Source organism: Fringilla coelebs (assembly GCF_963513975.1).
Source record: "Fringilla coelebs genome assembly, chromosome: 2".
NCBI lineage: Eukaryota > Metazoa > Chordata > Aves > Passeriformes > Fringillidae > Fringilla > Fringilla coelebs.
The window spans coordinates 100,768,565-100,777,057 of NC_140029.1; positions in this window are offsets into that span (position 1 = coordinate 100,768,565).

Consider the following 8,493-nt stretch of genomic DNA (forward strand, 5'->3'; position numbering starts at 1 on the left):
GGAATAGACTGCCAAGGGAGGTGATGGAGTCACTGTCCCTGGAGGTGTTTAAGGAAAGACAGGACATGGCACTCAGTGCCATGGTCTAGTTGACATGGTGGTGGATTGGTCAAAGGTTAGAGCTGGTGATCTCAGGGGTCTTTTCCAGCCAAATTGATTCTGGGACTCTCTGTTTTGTACAAGCCTGGTGCTAAGCCTTCAGGTACTAAGTAACCCTGAGAAGTTCTGCTGGCTTTAAGGGAGCTGTGATTGTTTATAACAAAGGAAGGTTTATCCCACCAGTTCTGCAACACTTTCTAAGAAAATCCAGTAGAAAACCCTACACTCAGTGCAGGGTTTGTGGTGTGTGTGTTGGTTGTTTTGTTATTTTAACAAACGGGGGGAAATGAAACCAACCGGGTATAGTGTTCACGTGAATCTACCAAAAAAAGTGCAAGAGACCTGAAATATGTCCTGTACACAACTTCATTCACTCTGAAAGTTGTGTGCAGGACATCTTCCTGCTACTATAGATGTATTGGCACAACAGGGACCAATGCAGCCTTTCTCTGAATAGAGAGGCTGTGCATTCATACGGCTGTGGCTACATGACATTAGACAGGCTTGATGAGAGATGCTGAAAATAACAAATCTTGCGCCTGACAGAAATACCTAATATTTGAAGAGTGTTTGCAAAATACATGGTACTGGTTCCATTTTTTTCCCCCCCAGGCATAAGCTTACTATGTCCAGTATTATGGACTGCCTCAGAGAGTAGTGTTAATGATTTCTGCCATATTATTTTTACTTTGGTTTTCAAACCAGTCAATACAGCTGCAAGTTCTGTAAGGTCATATTGTATTGTTACTTTAGGAAGCATCAAAGCAATTGAATTGTGCTCAAGGGACAAGAGCACACATGCCATGCCAGGCTCAACAAGCTAAATGTCTTCTCTGATATTTTAATGGCATCAACAAATATTCTTTCCTGGAAATAAAAATTGTCTCATGGTAAAAATCACTGGTATCTGTTCCTAGAGGGTTTGGGAAAAAAAACCCAAACCAAACACAGGAGGACAGCTGAAATGGGGGATTGTATTCTATCAATCTTGTTTTGCAAACACTGTAAATGTTTTCTTTTACTATGACATTACTTTTTTGTTTTCCTTCACAAGATAGAATTACAGTTAAGCCCTTAACAAATGACTGCAGTTTACCTACTGATATGGCAGCAATGGTCCGGAAAAGAGACAAGCTTTCCTCTGAAATGCCCATCTGCCTCAGTGGGCTAAGGGTAAAGATAGACTGACAATCATATTGCTGTGACTGTGCTTTCTCTCACAGTGCCTGTGCATGATACATGAAATTCTCCAAATGGGTTTTTTTTGCCAGTGCTGGGGAAGCCAGAAGCACCAAGGGATCTCAGGGATTGTTTTTTATTCCCATTAGTATTCCTTTTTTCTGTGTTGGGTAAGGGCCACTCATGTTCAGTGTATCTATTTACAAAACAGCTAATCATCTGCTAATTGCCAATCTCAAACACATAAAAGGTATGCAAACAAAAATGCTTCACACAACAAAAATTGTTGTCAGTATAATTTGCCTTATCTCTTTCTCAGTTTCTGTTGTAGACAAGTTAATTGTTACATCTTTTGGGTTTGATCTGAGAGCTTGCACAGCTGTCAGTAAGAACATTAATCTTCAGTGTGTCAGCACAAGTGTTCATTGTTTGCTGGAGTTTACACAATGACCCGAGTATTTAGGGATATTTTGGAACATCTGACATTCGGGTGCTCTCCCATGGCTTCGTTTCCTTCCGAGAAGCTTACAGACAAGCATGTATTTCTTAACAATGTTTTGACCTAGCCTTCAATTGGTCTATAACAACAATATTGTGGTAGATGTTCAATTTAAGTTTAGTTTAAATTAAATGTCAGTAACTTCAACAGCAGTCATTTGTTCTGCTGCCACTCCTAGCAATTTTCTCCTGTGAGCAACGTGTCTATTTGAAGGTGGATTCATGTATACGGCTGCAAACTTATCAGCTCTCCTTTGTCTCCAATCTTTTCCTTACAAAACAAAATGTCTGGGAGGTAAGATGTGTTCCGAACCTAAATGATGTAGGGTAACTAGAATGTGACAAGGAAAGTCATAGCTAGAGGCTTCAAAAAGGGTATCACAGTTAATTTGTCTAAAGTCTGCCAGGGGAACAAGTTAAACAAAGGAGATGGAAACAGCTGACTTAATTATCCCCAGGTAGTTTTCACATTTAGCGTTAGCCCACAGCAACATACAGAGCTCTGAGCTTTCCAGGACAATGGAGCTGCACTTGTTTTAGCCTGACAGATTGGAGTTATGTGCTTTAGCCTGACTTGCAAGTGACCCAGTGTAGGATGACTAATTTTGTGTTCCCCTCTGCAAAGTGTGAATAACAATAGCAAAAGCATTTTACAAAGCTCATCTCAGTGATGTTTATGAAGTATATGAAAATATGGGGGGAAAAAAAATTAAAACTGTTGTTAGTTTGGGAGTTACTCTTCAAAGCTTTACCCATACTTAGGATGGCGGCTGTACCATGATAGGATACCACAGGAGTTTATTTTTCTGTTTGAGGTGGAAGCAGTGGCTTGAATGTTTCACTATAGCACAGGAAAAACTACAAAGAACAACACAGCAGTTTGGAGCTGAAAGTGATTTTCCAGCAGAACCACCTTTTGTGCTACCCTGAGAGCACTTTACTACGCAGCACCAAAAGGCTCGTGGTGCTGAAGCAGTTCCCATGGGCAGGACTGCTCTGCTGCTGGTGCCCTGAATACCAGCCTTGGACATGAGACCAAGTGAGTTGGCAGTGCTCTTTTGGCAGTACCATTGTACCTGCACAAGGAGCTTTTCCCAACAGCTGTGTCAGAACTTGCTGACTTGATTTTAGACAGTGGAGTTATCTCAATTTTCAAAGTTGAGACAGAAGAAAGGGTACACTGTGACCTACTGTGGAGGTATTAGCTTCCAGAAGAGACACTCTCTAAGCTCAGTTATTATTCCTCCTGATAATTAGCACTGTTCTGACAAAATGAAGACAATATTTAAATAACAGTACCGGTGTTTTGAATCTTACAACTGTTATAATTTGCAATAATGAATCTTACCGTAGTTATAATTTGGAGTAACTGTGCAAAAAACACACATCCAGATGCAATCGCTCTCAAGTTACTGCTCTCAACAGGGAGATGTTCTTTCTGGAGGTATTTACAAGGCATCAGTAGTGCCCATTTGTTTAACTTCTGGCTTTGGTTAGACAAAACATAGTACTGCTCTTTACTACCAACTACTCAACTTCCAAATCAAGAGTTCATTTGAAAATGCATCTGCAAATTATAAAATCCGCAGACAAATGTTCCTGTCTCATTCCTCCAGTCAACATCGGGCACTGAGAAATAAAGCAGTTAAAATTTACATCTTCTATATGAAACTAGGGGAGCAAGACAAATTTGTGTGAAGCATTAATGTAAAGGTCAGATATAATTAAGTATATGCCATATCTCTAGCTTGCTAAACAGTAACATCAAAAAGTCATAGTCTTTCTGTCAGCTAACTTAATCTAAATTCTAGGTATGGATTCAGGAATGCAAGTATAGCAAAGTATTTGAATAGCTATTAGCTAACTCTTTAAATAGCTTTTGAACAAACAGAATATAAGGGCATGCTAACACAGACACAAATATACAAGATGTGTTCAGCACCTTGCTGAATGGAAAGAGGTTTAAAGTACATTCTTACACTCCAGTTTCTCTTGAGGCCTAAAGAAATCACATATGCATAGATCTCTGAGTGAAAAAAGAAAAATGCAGTAAAATTAATTAACCTCCTTCCCCTCCCATTAATAAACGTTATGTGTGTGGCATTTTGATGGAATACAGCAGCAAAGCTCTAGCTCAGAGTCTGTCTTGCAATCTGTGGCTGAGGTGAAATATAAGAGTAAATAACAAATGTGGCTGATCAGACCAGAAGTTATGAATGAAGGTTATCTCTCCAGCCTGCCCATGAATTCAAAGAGGGAGGAAGTGGTTTTGGACTCGTTGGTTTTTCTTAGCCAATTTGTTTTGGAAATGAAAAATCCCACAGCTTAGAACCTGACAGCTGCAGAGGAGAAGTTGCAAGGTGGAAACAAAGAATGGCACAAAAAAAAAAGTTTGGAAAAGATTAGCTGCTCCTCCCCAATATATTAGCATTTGCTTCATTGCAGCCATAATGATTCTAAGGACATAAGTAAAAAAATGGTTTGTAAGGAAACATAGTATCTTTGTTAAGACAACCGATGTAGTTGGAAAAAAAGCAGACAGGTTTGGACCACCTAAATGTTCTTTTAAAAGCTGAAATGAAAGCAACAATCTTTGAACAAAGAGAAGACTATGAACAGTTTTCAGTTTAACCTAATTTTGGTAATGACTTAGACAGTTGTGAGTGGTCTTCTGCACATGAACCTGCCTCTTTCCTGAATGTTTTGTTTTAAGAATAAAGAATGTACTTCTACTTTAAAATCTTACTTCACAGTTTAGTAAGCTTTGTTATGTGTTGTATCATTGTTTTCAGAGTCAGATGTTTTAAAACAGGAGGGACCGCATCCTCTAGCTTAAAATAGAAGTTAGACAAAACAGGTAAGTCTCAAGGGGTAAAGGGTAAAACCTCTTGGAGACAATATAGTTGCATAATTAGGTCAAAATCCTTTTAATACATATGGAATTACACAGTATTTCACATGAGAACAGACTTGTTACAGGCAGTCTTTATGTATGCAGGGGCAAAATGTTTTGATGTCTTCTAGGTTGTGTTTTGATGTCTAGTAGGTTGTGCTGAGCAGCCAGAACACCACTGTAATACATAGTTAGGCAGCTATTACACACTTCTCCTTACATTCCTGGTCCTATCATCACTTTTCTTAGAGTTTGCCAGTTTTCTGTATTCCATGACCCCAGAGGCTCAACCCTGTCAGACAGCTAAGCTCAAAGAGCAACTAGCAGCTGCCTGCAGGAACTGAATTTACTTGGCAAGGTGTCCCATACTCCTCATACATCCCTTGGGCCATGCCTCTGGGGATGGAACTCATATTTATACATACACCACGTGCACACACAGAGAAAGCTGCGCACAGCTCTTACCGGTAGGGATGCTCTCCTTTCACTCCAGAGTTGTGGCTGACGTTTCTTGTGGCCTCTGCCTTCTTTCTCTTCATCGATCAAGTTGTGGCCCCAGAAGCTGCTCATCCATTTTGCAAAGAAAATATCATCATCTTCATCATATTCCATGTACAGATGCTCCAAACTTGGAGGGGGGGTGTCTCCCAGCCAGACAAGGCAAAGCTAGACAAAGGTCAAATTCCACCACCAAGCCAGTAGCTTCACACTGTTCTGCCAAGAAAGGAAGCAGACACACAGTTTCAACCACTCTTTCTGCACTCGCTTCCCAAAACCTGTCCCACTGCAGCCCCAGGCACTGTCTAAACATAAAGTCAGCCCTTTCTCATCTCTTTTCAACTAGGTTTCCTTTAACCTTTCCATTGCAGCGATGTCCAATATGACACTGCTGCAGGGGGTGTGTGGCAGGGCTGGGGCTGCTCCCTGTGCTGCTGCTGAGTGCCCCAGCTGTCAATACCAATGCAGAATTGCCCACAGTTACATGCCTGTGGGGGGCAGACCCAAAGTAGGCTTGTGATTTTTGAGAAGCAGAATTGACATATTGATGTTGGTCAGAAACTGGCACAGCTGCTTGCAGAGACCTGGCTGGCTCTGTGGGAGGGAGCACAAATCCACTCTTCTGTGCTGCTCTCTCTCTCCTGACTTCTGTTGCCTCTGCTCTTCCTTCACTATTTCAGAAACGTCATCTGCCTAGGTAGAAACCCTTCCTAAAGCAACTGCTCATTCATTGTTGGGTTATGACAGACAGGGCAATCTTGCAGCTGCTGCTTTTCACCTGAGTGATTTCATCTGCCTTATCAGGGGTATGGGAGGCCCTGCCTCGCTTGAATGCACTTAGGGTAAAAATGTTCTGGTTCTTCCTCACCAGCCCTGGGTGTAAACCATACAGGCCTTGCCTATACCACACAACAGAACAGGGCCAGGGAATGATTTCTGGCCCTCAGACCAAGTGTCTAAACTGACCACATGTACCCTGCATGGTGCTGAGAGTCTCCTTGAGGCTCTGTACTGCAATTACTGCACTGTGGCTGTAATACTTTGTCATTTTTGTGTCTCTTGTATTTCAAAGTCTCTGATATAACACAGAAACTGTTGTGGCTCACAAAACTTGTCTGCATGGTATGAAACTGGAAGATGTTTTATGTGCTTTTGGGCCTGGCAAGTGGACAATGAGGGCTCTGAGGCTGTAGAGCCTCTTGGGATGGTGCTGGAAGGCTGCATGGGAGGAAGAACCCAAACTGAACTTCTTACTTGTCACCACATTTCTCTTCACAGAGAAAAGCAAGGCAAAATTCTTCCCAAGAATATTTCTGGGTTTCACATTTTCTGAACCTCGGAGAAAGAAAAAAACCAATTATTATCTCATTTACTGCTCTGGTGTTGTTCACAAGTGGAATGCTTTGTGGATGATTGTTTACCTGAAGGGAATTGGTAATTGGATTCTGGTGTGAGTGTTTTGATTCATTGGCCAATGGAATCCAGGGGTGTGTGTCAGGACTGTCGGTGGACAGTCACAAGATGCTGTGCAGCTGAGTGCTTGGCAGATTCAGTTGAGATGTAAAGTAATATAATGTAATATAATGTAGAATAATATAGTATAATAAAGTAATTAATTAGCCTTCTGATAAGATGGAGTCCTCCTCATCATTTCTCCCTGCCACAGGGGTCGTCTTGTTATTCTACTTACTGGAAGCAAACACTGGTGTGTGCTGGTGTTCTTCTGGTGCCCAGGCATTGCTGTGGAGATGCTGGTTGGTCTTGGCCACAAGTATGCCAAAAAACTTGCTGGTAATTTGTCATTATAGAGAATCAGTGGTCCAGCATTAAAGCTTTTCCTCAACCTGTCTAGAATGACAGATGTGGCTACAAAACTCCAGTTTCATTCATGGGGATGTGAGGTGTAAGCACAGCATGGGACTGTTCATTGTCAACAATACAAGTGAAGGGGATGATTGATAATGGATGTCTACGTGCCCAATTTTACCTTGTCCAGGGCAGGAAAGAGTGTGATTAGCAGAGTGACCTGAGTACATGGGTGTGCAGATGGCATTGCCTCAGATGTTCTGTATGAGAGCTTGGGAACACAACCATGCCTGCAGCAGCCTGGACAGGAGCAAGAGGAACACCTGCAAAACAGTACAGTAAGAAGACACCTGAAGCGATGAAAGAGATGTGTAGGCTCATTTTCTGAGTGGGGAAGGACACTCCTGGCCATATTCAAACAGCCTGAATTTGACTTACATCCTGGAGGCCACCCATCAGGCAAGGCACATCTGAAGGCCTACAAGAAGCATGATGTGGGTGGAATTGAGGCTGTCCCAGCAGGAAGCTATTGACCTGTTGGATACATATTTTCTATTGTGAGGCAACAGGGAGAACAGGGAGAAGGGCTGTCCCACAGCTTTGTCCAAATATGCTTATATAAATAGTAATAATCCATCAATTAAAGGACATTTCTCAAGTTGTTTACTACCAGGCAAGCAGACACACCGAGACTGCAGCAGGGCAAATTTTAGTTGGGATACTGAGGTGTTTGCTTTGCAATCTTACTGTTGTTTTTATTTGCAGCCCTTTTTCCTTCTGTGCAATGTTTCTCACATTTCCCTCCTACCTATAATGAAATTTTCAGGCACGAGGTGACTGGGGCTGATTGTAAAAATGTATCAAAAACGAACTCCTCTTCATCTTCAGCTGAATGCTCCATAGAAATAAATGGAGACAGGAACATAAGCTTCCTCTGCCTACAGGTAAGAATTTTAACTAGGCATAGACACAACACATGAACAAAACTCCAGTATTTTTATGACAGATTCAATTAATAACTGGGAAGAAAACAGGAAGATTTAATTTATAACAAGGATTGCTCCAAAACTTCTAAGTACAAAGTCCCAGAAAGTTTGAATCAGCCACATTAGCTGAAACTTCACAGAATTAGAGAATCAACCAGGCAAGGTTGGAAGAGGCCACAGTGGATCATCTGGTCCAACCTCCTTGTTCAAGCAGGGAGCACAGGACTGTATCCAGACATATCTGGAATATCTCGTGTGAAAATGTGTATTTTATGATTGGCTTTTCGCAAATATTAAAATTAATATTATATGTGTTAGAAAGTTAGGCTGTGTTAATTTTCTTAAGTAGTATGTTAAATTTAGTTTTATGTTATAACATAATGTTAAAATAGAAACTATGCTACGTAAGATATTTTTTTAAAGAAAGGACTCGCACTGAGATAGCAGCCACAGGACACCTAAATCTTTCAGAGAAAGGGAATTTATTGCTCCATTATCAGAAGAAATGAACTTCTTCCTGCATCGCTCAGCCAT